Raw genomic sequence first — 25,982 nt, forward strand, 5'->3', positions numbered from 1 at the left:
TGTGTGTGTGTGCGTGTGTGTGTGTGTGTATGTGTGTGTGTGTGTGTGTGTGTGTGTGTGTGTGCGTGCGTGCATGGTGCAATGGAGGTCTTGGCGATCTGTTGGTTCTTGTGTGTGATTGGCTGACGGTACTGCAGCATGTTGACCTCTTCCTCACTGCAGGGTCTACTACAGTTGGAGCAGTCAGAGAGCACAGCCTGGGCCCCTGCAACCAAACATACACCCTGAAATATGGTTTGGACAAAGGATCCCAATGTCAAGATAATATTGCTGTAGGGAGGCTAGTCTATGACACAATACCATGTGGAAATGTCAATGATTTTCTAAAGATGAGTGGATAGTGGATAGTGGATAGTGGATAGTGCCTGGTGGGGTCGCAGACTTCAGGCAGATTGTTGACCTAATACGAAACATTAGTACTTTATTTGGACATTATATGATACTTTTGAAGCCCTGAAATAGTGGGAGTATGTTTACAAATGTTTTTTTAAAAACCCATTGAATTAAAGTTGAGAATCTCTACTTTGACCCCATAATATTTGTTTGATTTCAAATCCAAGTGTAGAGCTAAAAGAACAGAAAATCCTTCCTCTTTCCAATACTTATGAAGAGCACTGTATTCATGTTTATCAGTTGCTTCATTACTGTAATATGTGATGTGTTTTGAACTAGTATTTTGAAATACTGTTTTTAGGAGCCAATGATATAAAACAAGTGCATACATGTAAAGAACATAACACATTTTTAGAGGAGTTCAAATATGTAAAATTCAGTATTACTCGAAAGAAAATATTTGCCCAAAAATATTTGCCCCATAGTCCTTCTTGATTCAATGGGTCTGCAAACTATTAAAACCCAATAGGGATCAAACAGGCAGCAACTATTAGCAGGATGTTAAGATAAAGGCCGACAATAACATCACTGAGTGTTGCCCTCTGCGCAGGGATCCCCTTTCAATCATTCACTAGCCATGGCTTCAACTTCACCTCTCACATACTCTTTCGCCTGTGTTTCATGATCTGAAACACAGGTGTCATGACGGGATAAAATAATCACTTCAGCAGACGTGTCCGGGGTTACTCAGAAGAAGCGATTGAACCTGTAAAGATGGGTTACCTTCCGTACTTCTCCACCGAGACATGGACTCTCCTTGCCTTACTCATCACTCTGATCGTAGTGTAAGAAGTTTTAATAAAAAATATTATTTGTTAGTTAGTTAGTTGTGATAATACATACAAATGATAGTATTGATAATTACAGTTATCTAACAGTTTCAATGATACCTATGACTTGATCGTTTTGCTTTTGTTTCAAGTCAGATTGTTGATTTATATTTGTTCTGACCAGGTATGGATACTGGCCATATGGAATATTAAAAAAACTAGGCATTCCTGGTCCCAAACCCATCCCTTTCCTCGGGACGATGATGGGATATAAGAAGGTTTGTAGAGATTAAGCCCATAAACAACAACATTGTAGACTCATCCATGATGTGTGTTGTTGTGGTGAAAGCCATGGGAGCTGAATATGAATTGTTTTACCCAGAAAAATGGGCAATAAAGCTTTTGAACGAAAACGAAAAGAGAGGAGTGGGAGCCGGTCTGTAGTGGAAAAGGGCCATCATAAACTAAGCCACAGTTCATGTTTATGACAAGCATTTATGAACTGGCTATTTTTTTGTTTAGTTTTTTTGTTCCCAGGGTGGTTTCACCAATTTTGACACAGAGAGCTTCCAGAAATATGGGAAACTGTGTGGGTGAGTCTGCTAAACTGATCCTGGTTATTGTTAACTATGATGGATATATGTATCTCTCAGTGTCTACAGTATACACTCTTAAACCAGGCGGACACCGTGCGATTTTCACAAACACAGACGATCCAACCGACGAAATGGTCTCATACACCAAGACAAATGATCTGTCTTGATGCAATGTACACTGCCCAAGCAACAATTTCATGCTTCCCCATTAATAATTTGAATCTGTTATTGAGCGATTTAAGTTTTAAGCTTTTAAGTATTCTGTAGTATGGTCCCAAACACAACTTGTTTGACAACGTTTGACAACATCCTGGATTCTCATTGGTTGAGGCTCCTATATTGCCTCTGAGCACGTCTCAAACTGCATGAATAAAGAGTAGCCACGACATGTCAGAATTCAAATCGGAAGTGATTGTGTCTTCCCTCCATGTCATTGAAAGGGCAAAAATGTAATTAAAAAAAATAAAGAAAAAAAGGGTTCTAAAAGGATTCTTTGGTTGAATAACTCTTATGGGTTCTATTTGCAGTGCCCTGCGTAAGTAATGGGACAAGCATTTTTTCTTCTTTTGCATTATGCAAATGTCCAAATTAAGCACTCATGTTTAGTATTTGGTCCCCAATCCTTTGTATGCAAAAGTGCAAAAGTCTGTGACCCATTGACCCAACCAGACGCTGGGTATCTTCTCTGGTAATGCTCTGCCAGACCTATATTGCAGCGATTGTTGTTTGTTTTTTTAGGATGTTTTGCCCTCCTTTTCAGCAAATTAAATGCATGTTCTATAGGATTCTATAAGATTCACTTTTTGGCCCTGAATAATTTCCTAGTTGCTATGGCAGTATGTTTTGGGTCATTGTCCTGCTGTATGGTGAAATGCCGTCCAATGAGTTTGGAGCAATTAACTTGTACTTGGACTGACAAGATGTTTCTGAACACTTCTGAATTCATCCTCATCGAAGGAGACAAGTGAGCCAGTTACAGTGGAAGCCATACATGCCCAAGCCATAACACCCCCTCCCCCATATTTCACAGATGATGTGGGATGCTGTGGATATTGGGCAGTTCCTTTTTTTTTCCACACTTTACACTTGCCATCACTCTGGTACATGTTTTTCCAGAACTCTGCAGGCTCTTTTAGGTACTTTTTAGCAAACCGTAACCTGGCCAGCCTGTTTTTGTGGCTAAGTAGTGGTTTGCACCTTGCAGTGTAGCCTCTGTAGTTCTGCTGGTGAAGTCTTCTGCGGATGGTAGTCTCTGACTCATTGACGCCTACCTCCTGGAGAGTGTTCCTAATCTATGGGGCAGTTTTTTTTTATTTTATTTTTTTTATTATGGTGAGCATTTTTTGGTTATCCACTGGAAGTCTTCCTTGCCATTTGCGATTTCTTAGCTCACCAGTGCTTTCTTTCCTTTTAATGAAGTTCCAAACTGTTGATTTTGGTAGGTTTAAGGTTTTGGCTATGTTTCATTTTTTTCTGATATTTCAGCATCATAATGGCTTCCCTGACTTTCAATAACATCTCTTTGGTCCTCATGTTGACAAGACACCAATAGCAGACTGCACAAATTATGTGATGGAACACACCTGACGAACACACCTGTCAAGCCAATTGTCCCATCACTTTAGTGTAGCCTGAAATAGGGGGATTATGCATAAAAATGTTGTAATTTCTGAATGATAAACCAATATGTACACAAATAACATCAAATAAAAGATGAGAATCTCTACGTTCTCATTTCAACTCCAAAAAGAAGAAAAAATGCTTCACTGTCCCATTACTTTCGCACGGTACTGCATAACCTTCTGTGGAAAAGGGTTCTACATGGAACCCAAAAGGTTTCTTCAAAGGGAGAGTAGAAGAAGAACCCTTTTTGGTTCTAGGTAGCACGTTTTTTCTAAGAGTGCAGGATCTGTGATGGGTCTGTCTGTCTCTATCTACGGTATATTCGCTTGAATGCCACAGCCTATTTGAGTATTGTTGCTGACCATGTGCATCCCTTCATGGCCACAATTGACCCATCTTCTAATGGCTACTTCCAGCATGATAATGCACCATGTCACAAAGCAAAAGTTGTCTTAAACTGGTTTCATGAACATGACAATGAGTTCAGTGTTCTTCAGTGGCCTTCCCAGGATCTGAATCCAATAGAACACCTTTGGGATGTGGTAGAACGGGAGATTCACATCTTGAAAGTGAACCTGAAAAATCTGCAGGAATTGAGTGATGCAATCATGTCATCATGGACCAGAATCTCAAAGGAATGTTTCCAACATCTTGTGGAATCAATGCCACGAAGAATTGAGGCCGTTTTGAGAGCAAAGGGAGGCCCTACCCAGTATTAGTATAGTGTTCCTCATAAAGTGCTCTGTGAGTGTATATCTAACTCTCTTTGTTTTTGCTGGTCTGTAGGATCTATGATGGCCGTCAGCCCATCCTGTGTATCATGGACACAGCCATGATCAAAACCATCCTCATCAAGGAATGCTACTCCCTTTTCACTAACAGGAGGGTAATACGCTACATTGAAGTGGGTGTATGGGGAAAAAAACATAAGGGCTCCTTAAATAGATAATATCATTGTTATGATAGCATTATTAATATTAGGTTAATCTTGCAGTTTATAATTATTATTATTTTTCTAGAATATCTATCTCAACGGGCCTCTGTATGACGCCGTGTTTATCGCTGAGGATGATGCATGGAGACGGATCCGCAGTGTCCTGTCTCCCTCCTTCACCAGTGGGCGGATCAAAGAGGTACAGTCCCATCTCTCCTCTCCTTCTTTCATTCATTCCTTTATACAACACAAATAAATGAATGACTAACAACTCTGACGTGTGTATGTGTGTGTGTGTGTGTGTGTGTGTGTGTGTGTGTGTGTGTGTGTGTGTGAGAGTGTGTGTGTGATTTGTACTATGTGTATAGTGTGTATTCATTGTTGTTTGTTGTTGTGTGAAGCAGCAACTTTAATGAATTAATCCAAGACAAATTTTCATCCAGGACAATAAAGTATATTTGATCTTATCTTCGATAAGTTCAGTGGTCAGAGGTCAGAGTATAGAATAATAGTTCATCTTTGGAGTCACTTATTCTTTGACTATATACATAATGTATCCTGTATGGATGTATATTCTCAGGCTATATAAACATTACAATAATTCCTGTTTCAAACATGATATTAATATATGTTTTGCACATATTAATCCACGTATCAATCATGATATTTTTCCATGTATCCTTCCCAACTCAGATGCTCAGGATCATGAAGCAGCACTCTGGTAACTTGGTCAGCAATCTGAAGAAGACGGCTGATAACGATGAGCCCATTGAACTAAAGGAGTGAGTATTTATCTCCGAGACGATAAGGTGAATTTGTAATTTCAGTGAACTCCCCCTTTAATTTTGTGGTTGTGGTTCTGGTGGTCAGAGATTGTGTGGTTGTGTTCCAGGTTCTTTGGACCATACAGTATGGATGTGGTCGTCAGCACTTCATTCAGTGTCGACATCGACTCCCTCCACAACCCCTCCGACCCCTTTGTGACCAACATCAAGAAAATGCTCAAGTTTGACATCTTCAGCCCACTGTTCCTCACAGTCGGTACAACTGCCCCCATATAGCTTTCAGTCATTTTGTGCTTAATAAATGAAGCTATTGATTTCATTGATTAGACTGACATAAACCACACTGCCAATGGTTTGCGCTCTACTCATTTGACAAACACATGGGCCCTGTCCAGAACCAACCTCTAGTTCCTAAATGCTGGACACTTGGAGATCTGAGTGGATTGGATACAGAACTGTCTAGGGATAGAGCCTAGGAGTTGTTTCTGGACAGGGCTGTGCATTGAATAGGATTGGAGTCACGTATCATGGTATTTCCTGTTCCTGTTTGTAACCGTGGCATTTCCTGTCCGTCCAGCATTCTTCCCCTTCATGGGTCCTGTTATGGCAAACATGGAGGTATCCCTATTCCCTGCCTCGGTCACAGATTTCTTCTACGCTGTCTTTCAGAAGATCAAGTCCAATCGCGTGGCTAGCACCAGGAAGGTATGTAAATATAACTGATCAAATATACGATCTTCAGCCAGTATTGTGTAATACAATTGTAGAGATTTGGTAGCATCTGGTAGTTCTCATGTGATTTTGATCTGACGTAAGCCTGCTTCCAGAGTCGGGTGGATTTCCTGCAGCTGATGATAGACTCGCAGAAAGACAGCAACTCAAAGGGAGAGGAGCAGAGTAAAGGTGCCTGCCTTAAACACACACACACACACACACACACACACACACACACACACACACACACACACACACACACACACACACACACACACACACATACACACACACACACACACACACACACACACACACACACACTGTATACTAGCATCTAACACACACACATACAGTACCTGCCTCAAACACCTATACCTACAAACACACCTACCACCCCATTTCTCCCATCATCATAGGATTGAGTGACCATGAGATCTTGTCCCAGGCAATGATGTTCATCTTTGCTGGCTATGAGACCACCAGTAGCTCTCTGTCCTTCCTGGCCTACAATCTGGCAACCAACCCTCACATCATGACCAAGCTGCAGGAGGAGATACACACTGTGTCCCAACAAGGTAACCCCTCTGCAGACTCCTATATAGTACTATTCATGTGGAACAGGAAATATGATAGTGACAGTATTTTAGAGCGTACTGATGAGTGTGTAACCCCTGTGTACTGCAGACTCCTACAGTATCTATTACTATTGCTTTGGAACAGATGGTTAGATAGGTGACAGTATTTTACAGTGTGCTAATGTGTCTGTAGCATCCCTGTGCAGACTTCTGCCCAGTATTATTCATTTGAAACAGGAAGTAGATAGGTGTTGTTGGAATCTTCAGAATAGTTAAAAGGCTAGTACCTGAGAACCTGAGGGATCTACAGGGTATATACCTTAAAAGCATGTCTGACATGCAGTGGTGTGCATGACCATAGAGTGATTTCTAAACTAATACAATTATCTTAAAATAAATTATAAAACTAACAGGTAATCAGTGCAGAGACTTGTGTGATATGTGCTCTCCATCTGACTCATGCTGCTGCATTCTGTATCATTTGCCAATAGCTTTCTTTGGTCGACCAGACAGGAGAGTGTTACAGTAATCAAGGCTGCTAGTAATACAAGCATGCATTCGTCTCTCAGTGTCAGCCTGCGAGAGGAAAGGTTGCACCTTTACAGCTGTGTTCTGTAAAGGTCCATGTAATATTCAAGCTTTCTAAAAGCTTCATAACGGTTGTAATGACTATCTTTAATCGGTAGCGATCAGGGAACAAGATCCCTTATAATAAATCCCTTATGAATAAATATTTCATTTACGAACGCTGTTTTGGTTCGGAAAACACGCTTTTTAAAATGCAGTGTCCTACCTGACATTCGGTTTGCATATAAACATGTTGTGAGTGCCAGGGGTGTTCTAGGGGAGTAGACTGACCTTTCTCTGGTGGCTGCCTCTCCCAATCGTGTGCGCATGTAGAAACACAACAGCTAATGTCCAACACTGCAAGTTCATTTCGGGGGGATATATTATTATTAGGGAGGATGTTGTTGTTTGGACAACTTCAGACAGAATTTCTCCACGATGGTAGATTTCCGGCAAACTTACTTACTCTTCTTTAAGTGATACAAATATGTTTTAGTCACATTCTTGATATGGGTTTCAAAATTAAGATCTGAGTCAATGGTAACACCTTGTTTTTTTGCCTGGTGCTTAGTGTTACTGTAAGTAGTGTCTTTAAGTGTGCAGACAGTTTGACCAGGACAAGGACAAAGAGCATTTTGGCATCAGCATTAATTAATTAATTCTAAGGTCATTAAGAACCTAGTTAATAACTTAACAACATAGTGCTATCTCAGTGCTATGATCGGCACAAAAGCCAGATTGGAACATGTCAAAGGTACAGTTGGGAAGAAGGAGATTATTTAACAGTTTGAACACCTTTTTTTCAAGAATTATTATTTTTTTGCTTAAAAAGGGAAGGTTGGAGATTGGCCTAAAATCGCTAAGGACTGAAGAGTCTAAGTTACTTTTCTTCAGGAGGGGTTTCACCATGGTAGTTTTAGGTGCAGATGAACAGACCCCCACTTTGCTGAGCATTTCTGTATGACCACTGCAAAAGAGTTCATAGTGCTTCCATGTGGTGGAAGGTGGGGTAACAAGTCATCAAACACATCTTCAGGTCTTGCCTGAGTGATCCTCCTCACCTAATATTGGTTCTCTTATCTCAGAAGTATGTTGCAAATTCCTCACATTTGTAGGTGGAGAGCAGATCACCAGGTGTCTTGTGGGCGGGATTTATAAGGCTGTCAATCGTTGAAAAGAGCACTGTTTGAGTTGTTATGATTCATTATCAATTTTGAGAAATGATCCCGTCTGTCTTGGCGTTTTTTTATTGCCTTATTAAAAGCAGAAAGATGCTCTCGAAGAATATCAAGGTGGACCTGCAGTTTTTGTCCGCTCAGACTTTCTGCAAATTCTTTTAAATTTGGCCACAGCCTTTTTCAGTTTGACTGGTGCTACAGAGTCGATAGTTGCCCTTAGTTTGGTGTTGAAGCTGGTTGCTAAATCATTATCACAGGAGGAAGCTGTTGATGGTGTACTATTCATATTCATATTCATCATGAAATTCTCATCTGCTCAGCGACATGGCTAGATAAATTATAGAGTGAAAATATATTTTTCCCCACTTCTAATAGACTGACATGCATTCATGTTTAGCCAGGTTTCAGATAAAAACATTACAGTGCAGCTTTCGCTCTGAGATAAGATCAATAAAGGTTTTGCCAGATAGGGACCTAATATTCAAAAGCACCATGGTAATGTTCTCTGGGCTGTTCGGTGCTGCCCGGCCACAGTTAATGGAATGGATACCAAGTTATTCACATTTGAACCACCTGACAGTTTTCTTGTAGTCTGTCGACTGTGATAGGAAACAATAGACTATAGCACATTCAGTATTCCAAGCAGTCAATCCACTAAAAGCAGCCCAGTTTAGTGGCATTTTGACTTCTGATTGATCCTTGTGTACATCTATCATTTACATTGTTCAGTGGAATCTAAATGTATTTTCTTCTAACTATCAAGATAACACTATTTAGCGATTTTTTTGTTTATTCATGTATAACAAAAAAGCAAGACACTATTACACACGTACATTGAAAGTAATGGCGTTCTGTATGCGGGTGTCATGAAATTAGGCTATGCAGATTAGAATAAGTACAGTACTGTGTTCATTTCCCAAAAAAAGAACACAAAAAACTAACAGCTCTTCAGATTTGCAACGAAAAATAGTTAGTTCTGGGTTTCGGCTACGTGAACGACCAATCACTAGTGCTCATGTGAGTGTAATATTCCTGTGCAGGCTCCTATCCAGTACGAGGCTCTGATGCAGATGGACTATCTAGACAGCGTGATCAACGAGTCTCTCAGGTTGTACCCCATCGACTTGAAAGAGTCGCCAAGAAATCTGTTGAGATCAGCGGCATCACCATCCCCAAGGGTATGGTTGTCATGATACCCATCTGGACCTTGCACCGTGACCCCGATGTGTGGGAAGACCCAGAGGAGTTCAAACCAGAGAGGTAATGGGCCACATCTTAACCACAACCACAATATCAATCACAACAGCAACGATAAGAGCAGTGTTCCACAAACAACCATAAAACAAACCTAAATGCGACGACCAAACACAAACAGGTTTCTTCAACCATGTATAACCATCATATTACTGTGATTTAATTGATATGTTCTTTAACCCCTCCTCCTCTGAACTCTCCGAGTGTAGGTTCAGTAAGGAGAACAAGGAGAGCATCGACCCATACACCTACATGCTGTTCGGGTTGGGCCCACGGAACTGTATCCGTGCGATTCGCTCTGGTATTGATGAAACTGGCGATGGTGGAGATTCTACAGAGGTTCAACTTCACCGTCTGCAAAGAGACAGATGTGAGACAAAATAATGATACAATGATTGTAAATATAATTTTGTACCTATGACTTTGTTGCGTTTCTATATGTAGCAGAGGTGATTTTGGAATCACACTCGCGTGATGAGGTAGCCCTGCCTGAGACATGTAAACTGAAGTGTCGCCCTCAGACCTTGAGGATGTCCTCTTGGCTTAATAGTAGCGTTTGTGTCTTCCACATGGGAGACCCGGGTTTGAACCCCCATACTACAATTCTGTACTTGCGTACTGCATGAGTATGTACTCCCCATTTAATTTCCCAGATTGCATTTTTCAGTACTAGGCGCCAATCATCCTCAGTATAGGCTACCTACTAAATGATGGAAGTGTGAGATTTAAAAAAAAAAGCTATTTGTATTTCTGCAAAACTCCCTCGAGACTTCATAGGGCCATTTTAATGTATGTCGACCCAAGAGAGGTTGTCCAGGAGTTTGAGTTTATTTGAATTTATAGTGCAATGCTACCCGAACGTAACAGTGACACTGTATTAGGTAACATTCATAGTGTAACGCTGACATCTGTTTTACTCGTTCCTTCATACTTTAACTGTGTGTCAACTCTCACCAGATCCCCATTGAGATGGACCTACAGAACACTCTGATGCCCATACGGCCCATCAAACTCAAGCTGCTGTTCCGCTGCCAGGAGTCCAACGACAACCAGCTCAAAGCAGACAGCCAGTGATGAGGACCTGCCCTGCTGCAGGTCTCTCAGTTATTATGTTACACATAGATCTAGGATCAGCCCCAACACTGGCTACTTTCAAAAATGGGCTTAAAAAAAAAAAAGGGCTTCGCTTTTGCCTTAAATTGAAACTAAATTGGCGCTAATAATTGCACTGTGACCCTAAAATGCACTGTGACTTTTATTCTTTTTTTATGTCTTTTATGCGTTTTTATTCAAAAAAAAAAATCATGCTGTTTCCTTTTTATCTATTTTACGTAAAGCACTTTGAATTGCCTCTGTGTATGAAATGTGCTATATAAATAAACTTGCCTTGCCTTGCCTCGCCTTGCCTCTGGGCTCTGCTGCTACTGTATGCTGCTCTCTTTGTATCTGTCTATTAGTGGAGGTCCAGGACTAGTTGTACAGAGACAGTTGTTGTCTGTCGTCTGCAGTGCAGGGATTTGCATGTGACTTGTGTATGTTTTGTACTCGTCTGGTAGTGGGTCTCTATCATCACGCTAAAAACGTGTGTATAATCACAAACTAAATCATAACATGAGAATGAACAACATGCCATCAAAACATGACAATAAATAGGTGTTAGATTAGATTCAACTTTATTGTCATTGTGCAGAGTACAAGTACAGAGACAACGAAATGCAGTTAGCGTCTAACCAGAAGTGCAAAAAAGCAGAAAAGTGCAATGTGAACAATATATACAGGTAGAGCAGTATAAGCAATATATGAGCAGTATAAGTAGTGCAGTATAAGCAGTATATGAGCAGTATAAGTAGTGCAGTATAAGCAGTATAAGCAATATATGAGCAGTATAAGTAGTGCAGTATAAGCAGTATATGAGCAGTATAAGCAGTATATGAGCAGTATAAGTAGTGCAGTATAAGCAATATATGTATTAACAGTAACATTATAAGCAGAATAAATATAGAATGCAGTATGAACAGTATAAGCAGTATATGAGCTGTATAAGTAGTGCAGTTACCAATGTATTGGTTCTATCTATGGGTATCGTAGTGCAGCAGTAGTCAAAATGTACCTGCATTTTATCGGTTGAAGTGCCATCTCATCTGTCATAAGATTTGACTTGTAAAACTGAAAAGTAGGATACAACTAATAGCCTAAATGTATAAACACAGACCACAACCAAAAAACAACATGGGAAAATCGTTTACGCATCCTCTGCAGCAGGAACAGTGCAGAGAAAAAGTATGTACAGTAAACCCCATAACTGAATACACTTCATACGCTTCAGCGCGACACAGAACGCCTATACTGCAACAAAGTAAAAAGATGAGACAGACACGTGTCTTCAATAACTTGCATGTTTAATCAAAATACAAGCATTCGGCACATCGTTAACTTGTAGGAAAGTTTAATCAGGTTTTATCAATTGTATTATTTTAAATGTGAAATAAATAGCATCAGTGCAGAGGCTATAACACACTACAAAAGTCACATTAAATCACGGAAAGTAGGCTAGGCTAATTAACGGAACTATATGATTATACAGCCCGAGCCCAGTCCAGGGTTCTGAAAGCGAGAAGTAACAAGTGTGCCCATCAACGGTCTAGATATTAGGCCTATACGTAACATTTAGTCCTCCACTTTATATCACAGCCAGTATAACGTTTAAAATGACTACAAAACAAAAGCAATATAGTCTACAGTGAACGGCGCATTGTCCATTTGTCATACATGTCCAAACAGACCCGCTCACTTGAATAGGAAAGTAGCGCGGCGGTTCGTTGCTTCAGCAAACCTCTCGATGACTTTACTGTTGAAATCCATCTGTCCCTGGATCAATGCATTTTCAATGGAAATCATGTCACGGCCGTTCAGTCGCTGGTGTCTGTTCTGTTCTGACAGATGTATAATGTCTTTGAATCCAGCCGATGCCCAAATAGTCTCCACCAAAAATCATACATGGGAAACAGAACAGCGCATGTTTCGAGGTGGTAGCGGTTAGCCATCTCTTTTTGTCAAACCATTCCTGTTGGCCCTAAACGTTTTATCTCCAACTTCTCTTCCAAAGGCAATGTACTAAACCGCATGGTCAACAAATAATCTACACGATTCATTGTGAAAACTTTAGCTAGCTAGCATTAGCGATAGACGTACAGTAGATGAACTGAATTGCTTTGTGATTATTTCCTGTCATGTCAGACCACGTTAACGACATTAGCGTTTAATAGTTTTTCGCCACCTGTTGCTAGGCAGAATTCATACCCAATATAATTTGCGTGAGGTTTTCCCTGCTTACGCCAAACACGCTCACGTTGTTCCCCTCGCAACGATGGGGCAAGAGTGCTCCGCTGCCCCACAGCAGAAAGACGGGACAGGGAGCGCAGACCGCACACACTAGTAATTACTAGTAATTAGTAATTACTCCAAAAACAGCACTATACGGATTATGAGTCAAGTTTTATATATTTATACACACCAATTTCACCATTTAATCTATTTTGTATTAAATATAAAATACTTATTATTATTACTAATAAAAAATATGACTAATAATTGTTTCGTATTTGTAATGTACTTTATGAGACTTTATGTTTGTAATGTACTTTATAAAGAAAAAAAACCTGTATATCCCCAAATTTGATTCTATGCAATATGTTTTTTCAAATGTTGTATTTGTCTTGTAGGCTACTTTTGTGTAAGCCGTATATTGTGGGTAAAATGCACTATAAATTCAAATGAACTTAAACTTAAATGTGTATTGCAGTGGAATCCGATCCGCGTGTAAATCGAATCAATTTCCCATTGACATGAATGCAAGATTTACGCGCGAGGATTTGGAGTTAGGATTCCACCCAAAATGCGTTGCTATTGGTATCATTATGACGTTGATATGTACACAGAATTGAGAATGTTCTGCAATAATACACAAAGTTCTTGAACTTTTAGTTCAGTGGCATAACGAGCTAAGACGCAACCTGAACCTGTGCAATCAGTATTACCAGAGTGAGATATAAAGAGATTATAACCGGAAGATTCGGCGCTTATACACAGCCTACTGACTGAGGTAGGCTAATGTAGGCCAGAGATGTAGTATAGTTGACATATAGTATAGTTTTATAACACTTGTATTTGTAAATACTTGAGACGGCATAGGCCGACTACCTTTACAGCATTTGGACAAGGGACGCGTAAAAATGTCACTGAGAGATATCTGTCACTAGGAGATGATATTCCCATTAAGTCGAATTCAGCGTTGGATATTTCTATATGCCTAAAAACTCACATCTTTAGAAAGGCCTTCCTTTAGGTCCTGTCCTCTTGTTGTTGTTAGTGTTTTGTTTGTGTTTTTGTTCGTGTGTCTATTGCACTCAACTGCACAGGCTTTGAAATTGTCAGCTACAAATGAAAAACACATTCCAAATAAAATATATTTTTTATTATTATTATGAGAGACCTAAATGACCTAACCCAGACCTAACCCATGAATTGAATTAGGGCTATTTTAATTTTGCCGAGGTCTTCTGCTTATTAGCCTATAGGCTCCTACCTGTACGAGGCCGATTCCAGTTAATAAAATGTGCCCATTATATGGCCACTGATATTTGACCTGTTGGCCACAATTGTAGGCTATATTTCAAGGCGTGTCAACAAACATAGCCAGCCAACCCACACTGGAAGCTTTTGCTGACTCTAACATAGGCCTCTGACAGGACCAAATCACTTCGAACCATTGCATCGAACGCTGATAAGAGTTGTTAGGCAGTGAATTACCATGATAGTCATTCCAAACCCATTATGACGCCAGCCGAACGCACATTATAGATAATAACATTTCTTTGCTGCCAATCGGTGTATTGGTATTTGTTGACTGATTCAGGAGGGCAAACTCAAAGATTGTTATCCCATTCTCATTTGGGGAATCTTTCTGACATTCCTGTTGCATTATAGTATGGGTGTGTGGAGATTATTTCAATAATTTTTGTTTGTGTTCTATCTACTGTAGGTGCATAAAAACAATGGAGGTGAAAATATATATGAGTATTGAGGATATCAGGAAGGAGCATGAGAGGATTAAGACAGAGAAGGCAGAGTTTGAGAAAAAGATAGAGGAATATGAGAAACAAAAGAGAAGGGACCAGAAAGTTAGGCAGAGGGAGGAGGAGATCCTGGCCAGAAAGGCAGAAAGACTGCAGGAGGACAGGAATGAGTTCAATAGGGAGAGGGAGGAGATGGACAGTGGGATCAAGATCCTCATGATGGAGATTGAGAAAGAGAAGGAGTCCTCAAAGGAGATACTTAGAAAGGCTGAGAAGGCAGAGGCAGAGTTAAATATGATGAGGAAGGAGAGCGTGAAAATCCAAAGAGACGGGCAGAAGGTGGAGCAAGAAATGCTCAGGATGTGGAAGGAGAAGGAGACATTTCTCAAGGCCAAGAAACAGATGGAGAAAGAGATGGAGAAAAATATGGTGGCAGTCAAGAGGAGAGAGGCCCTGGTGATGGAGGCCGAAGAAAGACTTAAACTGAGCCAGGAAAAGGAGACGCTAGAGCAGGAAAAGGAGACCTCAATAGAGATGCTTAGAAAGACAGAGAAGGTCGGAGCAGAGTTGCAAATGATAAAGAAGGAGTGGATGAAAATCAAAAGAGACGGGCAGAAGGTGGAGCAAGAAATGCTCGGGATGTGGAAGGAGAAGGAGACATTTCTCAAGGCCAAGAAACAGATGGCAAAAGAAATGGAGGCAGTCAAGAGGAGAGAGGCCCTGGTGATGGAGGCCGAAGAAAGACTTAAACTGAGCCAGGAAAAGGAGACGCTAGAGCAGGAAAAGGAGACCTCAATAGAGATGCTTAGAAAGACAGAGAAGGTCGGAGCAGAGTTGCAAATGATAAAGAAGGAGTGGATGAAAATCAAAAGAGACGGGCAGGATGTGGAGCGAGAAATGCTCAAGATGTGGAAGGAGAAGGAGACATTTAAAAAGGATAAGAAACAGATGGAGAAAGAGATAGAGGCCATCAAGAGGAGAGAGGCCCTGGTGATGGTGGCTGAAGAAAGAGCGAAACAGAGTCTGGAAAAAGAGAAGCTAGAACAGGAGAGGGAGACATTGAAGAAGGTGAGCATGGTGACGATTAGAGAGATGGTAGAGAACCTATAGACTAAGTAGATGAAGGTGATTGTTGCTAGTTTTACTATAGCATTTAGTCCATGACCTTCAACTCTCAGTTGAATTTGTCCAATTCTTGTCTCACCTTGCACTCCCCTCTGATGTTACTTTTTTAATTTCAGATGAACGATGGCTCCAGATATGCCCCAACCCTCATGTTCTCGTTGAGAGCGACTCCTCTGATGGCTCAGCTGGTACACAATCAGGCAAACCAGGGGACGAGCCTTTCTGTCAAAAGCCTTGTTGATGTGGCCCTGGCTGAGAGCGTGTGGGGGTGCAGAGATAAGACAGGGGACTGCACATGCCGACACCGTTAGCCTGGAAACCTCAACACAATTGGCCGCTATTTAGGGATACATAGCAAATCAAGTTATATAGTTGTCTTAAGTTCAATAAATTAAGTTGAACATTAAATTAAATTGACTTCCTTTCTCTACCACTGTGACTGCTTGTGGCATTTATTATTATAGAAAGTCTTACTTGTGATGACCGTGATGTATGTAGCTGAAGATGAATGTAGCTATTTATTTTAAGTCGCTCTGGATAAGAGCTTCTGCTAAATTACTCAAACGTAGGCCTAAAGTACATCCGTAAAATAATGTATCCATTTCCTGTTAACCATCTCTAAACCCTAGATGGCAGTATTTACTCTTACACCAGAAACGTGACCAGTTTCACGTGTGGATGCAGAAGAAATAGCCTCCCAATCTGTTTCTGCAAGGAACTTCTAATTTATGGATTCTGTACATGGATTCTGTCTTGTCAAGTCTGAATATCTTAGAGTTGGGGTTTGTCCTCTACCTCCAAATATAAACGAGGACAATCACTTTGTTTTTCATACAGGTACCACTATTGTATGTATTTCTATAATCTATGTTTCTATTACTTTACCATACTATGAAACTAATTGAATATGTTTTTAAGCGTCCAAAAAGCATTGATACCATTTCCAAGCACTCCAAGAATCATTTTGCGTTGCTGCTGCAGCAGCCGCGCAATGTCAACACTTTAGACACGCACTGGTGTAGCATGTAACATTAAAATCCATCAACTTCATATCACACCATTGATGATTGGTGAACTTGTTGGATCAGTTAAGGCCTGTGCCAGAAATCAGTACACACACCAATCACACAATGGGACTATAACAGGCACATACAGTGCATTCTGAAAGTATTCAGACCCCTTCACTTTTTCCGTATTATGTTATGTTACAGCCTTATTCAAAAATAGATGAAATTATTTTTTTTCCTCATTAATCTACACACAATACGCAATAAGGTGCTTCAACAAAAAACGTAAAGGGTCTGAATACGTATGTAAAGGTGATATTTCAGTTTTTTATTTTGAATAAATTAGCAACAATTTCTAAAAACCTGTTTTTGCTTTGTCATTATGGGGTATTGTGTGTAGATTGATGAGGAAAAAGGCTGTAACATCACAAAATGTGGAAAAAGTGAAGGGGTATGAATACTTTCCGAGAGCACTGTATTTACATCTTGATTCACATAATCACACCTCGTACACACTTGCAAGTGATAGCAACGCCTATCACCTGTCCCAATAAAGGGATGCTACAAGCGCGCCATTTCATCCTTTCCACTCTTCACTCTCTGACTGTCTGAAGTGTACTGTAGTTGTGTTGTTGTAGCTGGGTACACCTCAGCCTATGATTCTCATGGGGCGTTAGTTTGAAAAGTGTACTGTAGTTGTGTTGTTGTAGCTGGCTACACCTCAGCCTATGATTCTCACGGGGCGTTAGGTTGAAAAGTGTACTGTAGTTGTGTTGTTGTAGCTGGCTACACCTCAGCCCATGATTCTCATGGGGCATTAGGTTGAAAAGTGTACTGTAGTTGTATTGTTGTAGCTGGCTACACCTCAGCCTATGATTCTCACGGGGCGTTAGATTGTCTCTGATAGAATCTTACGGTTCAGCTCAACGACGATTTTCACCTTCTGAGCACCTGTTAACTCTCTGAGCTAGCAGGCTAACCTGTGAGCTCTCAATTCTTTGTTATTGTTGAACCCTAGCTCGACGATAATTCCTCAGGTTATTATTAGAACTTGCAAGGTCACATGTGTAGGCTACAGCTAGCACTTGGGACGGACGGCTAACTAAGTTACTTGTTGTTTCCGGACAGCTGAGAAACTTGGCTAGCTTTGACAAGGTAATATTGAGAAATATTAGCACCCTGTTTGCAGGAGGGTTGGTCAGCTTGTGTTTGTAGCCCTAGGACTACTGAGCACTTTCTAGTAATTAATAATTTACTAGCTAGTTACCTCGTATAATGATCTGGAACATACCAGTTCTCTCTGGTGTGGGACCAGCACCATATCTAACTATGCGGGTACCAGTTCCCTGTGGTAGCACGTGGGTGTAGCAATGCTGAGGTGTGCTGATATTGTACCTGTTTGTTGCATCGTGCGCTGTATCTAAACTAACCCCACAACTAAGTCAACTAATAAACATGGGCTACGCATATCTTAAACATGCCTGTGTGTGTGTGTGTGTGTGTGTGTGTGTGTGTGTGTGTGTGTGTGCGTGCGTGCGTGCGTGCGTGCGTGTGTGCTTGCGTACATGTGTTTTTTCGGGGATGCAGAGAAAGTCTTCCAGCTGTTCCAATGAGTACATCCATCCATCCATCCATCCATACATAGACCTATGCATTTAATTCTGGTTTGTTTATAACTAAGAGGAAGACACATTTATCATCTGATAGAAATTATTTTTATAAAAACAGTTTATTATTGCTATAATAAAAATACATTACTGCAGTGTGCTAAATTTACTAATGTGATGGCCTGTTGACAAATGAGCGATGGATCAAGCATTAGTCCCATAGTACGTTGAATTAATACATGGAGAGGTTAAGCCAGGTCATCAAGAAAGATGTTGCAACACACGCTTACACAAAGAGCTATAGTGGAATAGTACCAGGCTAGGGAGGATAGGCTAGGGAGGACATACCAGAGTAGGTGTCTTATCTCTTACAGAGTGCTGACTCCGCAGCTGGGATGAATGGTGTGATCAGCCCGTGAACAACAAGGGATGCCAAGTCTAAACCATGGTTCCTCCCCAACCAAATAGCCAATCACAATCATTTTGTATACTGTAAATACTTTGTTTGACTGTTTGAATGCATCCATTTTTGGAGGGTTGGTTACAGATTAACAGCTTGCTGACTGTGATTTTCATCGCCAAAAGTGGTCCTTGTACAAGCCTAGAATTCTGACATGTAAATAAATAGCTAAAATTAAGAAGTAGTTTGTCTTCTCTTCAAATAAAGAACACGTTTTCTCACACATCAAAAACCACTAGTTATCATCAAAAAGGATGGTCACAGTTTGCTTAAAAAGAGTACCTAAAAAGCCTGCAGAGGTCTCGTAAAAGGTATTGTGGACAGATAAGATGAATATTATCATGGACTAGAGTGACAAAAGTTTGGAGAAAAAAGGATCTGCCCAAGATTTACAGCATACCACCTCATCTGTGAAACATGGTGCAGGGGGTGTTAGGTGTGGGCATGTATAGTTGCCATTAGAACTTGCTAACTTGTCTTAATTGATGATTGTACCTGCTGACGGCAGCAGCAGAATGTATTCTGAAGTGCACAGAAACATCTTGTCTGCTTGAGTGCAAGCAAATGCCTCCAAATGCATTGGATGGAGCCACACCATACAATAAAACAATGACCCAAAACACTGCCATAGCAACTAGTGGAAAGATCTTGATTGGCCAAGTCAATCTTCAGATTAAAATTCAATTGAACATGCATTACATTTCCCTAATGATAAGAATTTAGGCAAAAAGACCTCAAAACAAACAACAACTAAAGATGGCTGCAGTACAGGCCTAGCAGAGCATCACCAAAGAAGATGCCCAGCGTCTGGTGAGGTTAGTGGGTTGCAGACTTCAGGCAGTTATTGTCCACTAAATACTAGTGGATTGTCCACTAAATACTAAACATGACTGCTTCATTTGGACATTTGATAAGTCTGTCCCATTACTTTTGGGTACACTGAAATAGGGGGATTATGCATAAAAAGTGGGGTAATTTCTAAATGGTGAAACGAATGTGTATACAAATACCATCAAATAAAAGCTGAGAATCTCTACTTTAACCTTGTAGTAATTGTTTAATTTCAAATCCAAACGTTTGATAAAGTTCTTCATAACCAACATCAGGGAGATGTGACCAGAGAGTGGATCCTGGCTATAAGGGCACACTCTTGCCAACACACATTCTGGTGTGACATGTGGGATGTCTTATTGATCTATGTTGCTTTGGCTGTCTCCATGTGTGGATCATTGTAATCAGGGGTGGGGCTGGCCTGTTAAACACCTGTGCTTTGTTTCATTTGTTTCAAAACAAAGAGATTTTTAACATTTCTTTTAAAGAGACAACACACATTTTCTGCCATGCCTCTGTCAATTGATTTGGCTTTAATCAATGGTTTCTTCTTGATGTTGTGTACATGTTTTCATGCCTATGTCACCTTTCAGAGGAAATCAAGGAACCTATCCAGATCTGATGTCGTATTAGATGAGTCAAACCCTGTCAGAACATAGTTTGCTTTTGCTAGATTCTTTTCTTTTCTTTTGTCTAGTATTGGTATACATGGTCGAAATGATGCACTCATATTTAGTATTTGGTCGACAATACTTTGTATGCACTAACCGTCTGGGACCCATTGACCCCACCAGGTGCTGGGTATTTTCTCTGGTGATATTCTGCCAGGCCAGCCATCTTCAGTTTTTTAGGTCTTTTTGCCCATAATCTTACCATCAGAAAATGAAATGCATGTTCAATAGGATTTAAATCCAAAGATTGACATGGCCAGTCAAGAACTTTCCACTTTTTCGCCCTGAAAATCTCCCTAGTTCCAATGGCAGTATGTTTTGGGTCATTGTCTTACTGTTTGATGAAGCGCCATCCAATGAATTTGGAAGCATTGCTTTTACTCGACCAGACAAGATATTTCTGTACACTTCAGAATACATTCTGCTGCTGCTGTCAGCAGTAACATCATCAATCATGATACGTTAGCAAGTTCTAGTGGCAGCTATACATGCCCAAACCATAGCATCCCCTCCACCATGTTTCACAGATGAGATGGTATGCTGTAAACCTTGGGCAGATCCTTTTTTCTCCAAACTTTCCTCTTGCAATCACTCTGATAATATTCATCTTATCTGTCCACAAGACTTTTTTCCACACCTCTGCAGGCTTTTTAGGTACTTCTTAGCAAACTGTAACCTGACTATCCTTTTTAAGGATAACTAGTGGTTTGCATCTTGCAGTAAAGCCTCAGCCATTTGCGATTGCTGAGCTCATCAGTGCTTGATTTTGGCAAGCCTAAGGTTTTGACTATGTTTCAGATTTTTCAGCTTTCACCATTTGTCAATTGCTTTGCTATTGTAATGTATCTCACACCTTGTCCTTTGTTGGGAATGATATTTAAGGAGAGGGACAGTGAGATATTCTTTGAGTTTTGGGTTAGGCCCATCACGGGCATCAAAAAATAAATCTCTACGTTTTTATTTCAAATCCAAAAAGAAGAAAAAATGCTTCACTGTCCCATTACTTACGCACGGTACTGTATAACCTTTTGTGGAAAGGGTTCTACATGGAACCCAAAAGGTTTCTTCAAAGGGACAGTGGAAGAAGAACCCTTTTTGGTTCTAGGTAGCACTTTTTTTCTAAGAGTGCAGGATCTGTGATGGGTCTGTCTGTCTCTATCCACGGTATATTTGCTTGAATGCCACAGCCTATTTAAGTATTGTTGCTGACCATGTGCATCCCTTCATGGCCACAATTTACCCACCTTCTAATGGCTACTTCCAGAATGATAATGCACCATGTCACAAAGCAAAAGTCGTCTTAAACTGGTTTCATGAACATGACAATGAGTTCAGTGTTCTTCAGTGGCCTTCCCAGTCACCGGACCTGAATCCAATAGAACACCTTTGGGATGTGGCAGAACGGGAGATTCACATCTTGAAAGTGCACCTGAAAAATGTACAGGAATTGCGTGATGCAATCATGTCATCATGGACCAGAATCTCAAAGGAATCAATGTCACAAAGAATTGAGGCTGTTTTGAGAGCAAAGGGAGGCTCTACCCAGTATTAGTATAGTGTTCCTAATAAAGTGTTGGGTGAGTGTGTATCTAACTATCTTTGTTTTTGCTGGTCTGTAGGATCTATGATGGCTGTCAGCCCGTCCTGTGTATCATGGACACAGCCATGATCTAAACCATCCTCATCAAGGAATGCTACCATCTTTTCAGTAAGAGGAGGGTAATACGCTAAATTGAAGTTGTTGTATGGGGAAAAAAACATAAGGGCTTCTTAAATAGATAATATCATTGTTATTATAGCATTATTAATATTAGGTTAATCTTGCAGTATATAATAATAATTATCTTTCTAGAATTTCTATCTCAACGGGCCTCTGTATGACGCCGTGTTTATCGCTGAGGATGATACATGGAGACGGATCCGCAGTGTCCTGTCTCCCTCCTTCACCAGTGGGCGGATCAAAGAGGTACAGTCCCATCTCTCCTCTCCTTCTTTTATTCATTCCAACAACACAAATAAATGAATGACTAACAACTCTGACGTGTGTGTGTGTTTATGTGATTTGTACTATGTGTATAGTGTGCATTCATTGTTGTTTGTTGTTGTGTGAAGCAGCAACTTTAATTGTCCAAGACAAATTTCTATCCGGGACAATAAAGCATATTTAATCTTATCTTAGATAAGTTCAGTGGTCAGATGACAGAGTATAGAATAATAGTTCATCTTTGGAGTCACTTATTCCTTGACTATATACATAATGTATCCTGTATGAATGTATATTCTCAGGCTATATAAATATTAAAATAATTCCTGTTTCAAACATGATATTAACCCATGTTTTGCACATATTAATCCATGTATCAATCATCATGTTTTTCCATGTATCCTTCCCAACTCAGATGTTCGGGATCATGAAGCAGCACTCTGGTAATTTGGTCAGCAATCTGAAGAAGACGTCCGATAACGAAGAGCCCATTGAACTAAAAGAGTGAGTATTTCTCTCCGAGAAGATAAGGTGAATTTGTAATTTCAGTGAACTCCCCCTTTAATTTTGTGGTTGTGGTTCTGGTGGTCAAAGATTGTGTGGTTGTGTTCCAGGGTCTTTGGACCATACAGTATGGATGTGGTCGTCAGCACTTCATTCAGTGTCGACATCGACTCAGTCCACAACCCCTCTGACCCCTTTATGACCAACATCAAGAAAATGCTCAAGTTTGACATCTTCAGCCCACTGTTCCTCACAGTCGGTAAAACTGCCCCCATATAGCTTTCAGTCTAAATCATTTTGTGCTTAATAAATGAAGCTATCGATTTCATTGATTAGACTGACATACACTGTGGAAACACTCTAATAAGTCCCTTTCTCACACCTACCACCCCATTTCTCCCACTCTCTCCATCGTCATAGGATTGAGCGATCATGAGATCTTGTCCCAGGCGATGATTTTCATCTTTGCTGGCTATGAGACCACCAGTAGCTCTCTGTCCTTCCTGGCCTACAATCTGGCAACCAACCCTCACATCATGACCAAGCTGCAGGAGATAAACACTGTGTTTCCCAACAAGGTAACCCCTCTGCAGACTCCTATATAGTACTATTCATGTGGAACAGGAAATATGATAGTGACAGTATTTTAGAGGGTACTGATGAGTGTGTAACCCCTGTGCACTGCAGACTCCTACAGTATATATTACTGTTGCTTTGGAACAGATGGTTAGATAGGTGACAGTATTTTGCAGTGTGCTAATGTGTCTGTAGCATCCCTGTGCAGACTTCTGCCCAGTGCTATTCATTTGAAACACGAAGTAGATAGGTGTTGTTGGAATCTTCAGAATAGTTAAAAGGCCAGTACCTGAGGACCTGAGGGATCTACAGGGTATATACCTTAAAAGCATGTCTGACATGCAGTGGTGTGCGTGACCATAGACTCTAGAATCTAGATCAAGAGAAGGCTGAGTGAGTCACCAATTCTTAGCAGGTGGTTTTGGAGCAAATTGGATAAACTGTTCAAAACAGCAATATGAAACTGGAGCTGTGTTCACACTACAGCACTGTTATAACTACAGTGGTGATACAATAGTACACCCTACTGGTCGAAATGAGGAAAAGCTTACGGCACCGGATCCTCAACCGACCAATGGTTGAGCGCCGTTGAGCAAAGTTGAGCGCTAACCCACCAATGACTTTGTCTTTTCTATTCCTAAATGAACCAGCTGATCAGGTTTTTTTGTTGAATTGAAAGATGTTTTAATATTTTGTAGCGCTCAACTCACCAATCATTGAGCGAGGAATTTCAAACGTCATCTAATTTATACGGCTCCGGCGGCCACTATCGGTGAATCTCATGTACGACGTTACTGTTACTCAGGTAAGTTTCATCCTCTTCATCCTTTGCTAGTTAGACATTTGTTAGGCATGTATAAAGCTGTGCCGATTTTGTCAAAAGATAAAAGATTGTCTGGAAATCAGCAACTGACCATACCATCGTTGACATATGCGGGATTTGGCTTGTTAATGTGTAATGACAACGTATTGACAACCTGTCAGTAGGCTAGCTGGCTAGCGCTAGCAGCTAACGGGTCTGGTGACACGGAGTTGAGAACGAACAAACATCCCATAAAAAGTGTACCCACACACTTAGAACAAGCGCATGGCGAGAGGTCTCATTGCCCGGTTTCGACGTGCCAATGCTCCTGCGCCAAAAGTCTTATATGCAGACAACAACTGCTGTCGGTAAGTTTAATAACAATTCCATTGAAACCTATGATGAAATTGATAATCCAAGTGATGTACATATCAGTTAACTTCATATAATTTTTTTGCAAGACACACATGGATAACACAGTTATAAAAACATGTAACACACGTACACAAAATGTTGATATAATTTCAGCGGTTCATCCTTCCTGGAGAATCTGTTTGGTGACTGGGTGCAGAGGGGTACTGTGGTCAGACTGGACATCCGACCCTGGCTGCACCGCTGGGATGCTGTTGTCATCAAACAGAGCCACGCCAAGTACGGGGTGTTCATGAGTGCCTTGGCAGGTGCGGTGCTCGCCTACAACAAGGCGGACATGATGCTCCTAGTCCAGGCGGTCAGGAGCGGCAACCAAGAGCTGTACGCCAGGTATTCGGACGAGGAGATGATGGCCTTCCTCAAGCCTCACCAGGTCAGGTCGTATGTCAGGCGCATTACCTGTGGGGTTGTGGTAAGTGTGATATTGATCCATGTATGAATTTCATGAATAAGAAGCAAACATACTTGCTTATTTGTCAATATGGATTCAACTGTACTGGACTAAGGTGTCACTCAGATCTAGTTTTGAAAATAAATGTAAGATCATTAGGAGTAACGACTGATTTAACACTGTGACGGCCCGCTGGCCTGTGCCTTTCCCTTCACCATATTTAACCCTCTGTTTGTCCTCGTTGTTTCTGTGAGTGTTCCAGGTGTGCAGTTTGCCTGATTGGAGGTGACAAGCCTTAATTGGGTGCACCCGGCGCGCAGGTTCACCTGACTGTTTAAAAGCTCTGGCTCCTCCTCCTCCTTCGGCAGACTCTACCTGCAGCAGACACTGCCTACGCCGCTGGTCTTGGCCCAGCATTGGCGTGTCATGCTGTTTCCTTTGTTTTGCCTTTGCTATCTTTTGTCTTTGTCATTTGGATTTGGTGCAGACGTTTTGTGCATTTGTTTGTTTGATAATTGCACCATATGGGAAAATAAAGCCAGTTTTGTTATTGGTAAAACCTACTCCGTCCATCAGTTGTGTTACACTCATTCTAGTTGTGACAACACTCAAAGCTGAGAATATATATGTTACAGGAGACCGCTTTGGTGATTGAGTCCATCATTGCCGAGTTCAGGGGACCAGCAGGCCTTGACATTGACGGAATCCACCTGTTCAAGTCGACAGAGGCAGTTGATGCTCACTGGGCAACTGTAAGCAAGCATCTCAGTTGCATGCAGGTGGGTTAATGTCTTTGCAGTCATCTTGTGTCATTATAAAACCATTCAAACTTGTATGGCAACATTTCAAAGGACACCAGAATAAATAAGGAACTTGCAATTCGTTGTGCTTTACAGGATCCCCCTGGCATACAGCTGTATGTTTCTGTGAAGGTGGTGGTGCTGAATGGCGTTCGGCTGAACAAGCACAGGTGCCGGCGAGGCAGTAACTCTTTGGAGGGGTTGCACGCACACCTGTACAATGCCATTCCTTCACAGAGATGTGGGATTATGCCATTCCAAGTGAGTAATTTAAAAAAAAAAACACTTCGATATAGCGTAGTTTCAATGATGCATTTTATTTCAC

General features: G+C 40.9%; 1 pseudogene across 1 annotated transcript in view; it reads left to right on the forward strand.

The window, feature by feature from the left end:
• Positions 1-1,647: 1,647 nt before the first annotated feature.
• LOC310824143 (cytochrome P450 3A27-like) overlaps positions 1,648-25,982 on the forward strand; it is a 28,983-nt pseudogene continuing 4,648 nt past the window's right edge. The window contains exons 1-8 of the transcript in view: positions 1,648-1,668; positions 1,701-1,756; positions 4,169-4,268; positions 4,402-4,515; positions 5,010-5,098; positions 5,209-5,357; positions 9,191-9,398; positions 9,602-9,762. The product of the transcript in view is annotated as a cytochrome P450 3A27-like (transcript). The remainder of the gene's footprint in view (positions 1,669-1,700; positions 1,757-4,168; positions 4,269-4,401; positions 4,516-5,009; positions 5,099-5,208; positions 5,358-9,190; positions 9,399-9,601; positions 9,763-25,982) is intronic.

The sequence above is a fragment of the Argentina silus genome, assembly GCF_951799395.1.
Source record: "Argentina silus genome assembly, chromosome: Y".
Taxonomy (NCBI): domain Eukaryota; kingdom Metazoa; phylum Chordata; class Actinopteri; order Argentiniformes; family Argentinidae; genus Argentina; species Argentina silus.